Genomic DNA, 403 nt, shown 5'->3' on the forward strand with positions numbered 1-403 from the left:
CTGCACTGCCCCACATGGCGACCGGCGGTACTGCACCCCTGGTAACCCGGGCCATTGAAATGAATGGGGCCCATTCAAATGAATGGGGAATTGGCGCTCCTGGTAACCCGGCCATTCAAACCAATGGGGAATTGGCGCTCCTGGTAACCCGGCCATTCAAACCAATGGGGAATTCGCGCTCCTGGTAACCCGGCCAGCACTCCTGGTAACCCGCCCGGCGCTCCTGGTAACCCGGCCATTCAAACCAATGGGGAATTCGCGCTCCTGGTAACCCGGCCATTCAAACCAATGGGGAATTCGCGCTCCTGGTAACCCGGACGCCGCTCCTGGTAACCCGGCCATTCAAACCAATGGGGAATTCGCGCTCCTGGTAACCCGGCCATTCAAACCAATGGGGAATTCG

This window comes from Festucalex cinctus, unplaced genomic scaffold, assembly GCF_051991245.1.
Source record: "Festucalex cinctus isolate MCC-2025b unplaced genomic scaffold, RoL_Fcin_1.0 HiC_scaffold_377, whole genome shotgun sequence".
In the NCBI taxonomy this organism is placed as follows: domain Eukaryota; kingdom Metazoa; phylum Chordata; class Actinopteri; order Syngnathiformes; family Syngnathidae; genus Festucalex; species Festucalex cinctus.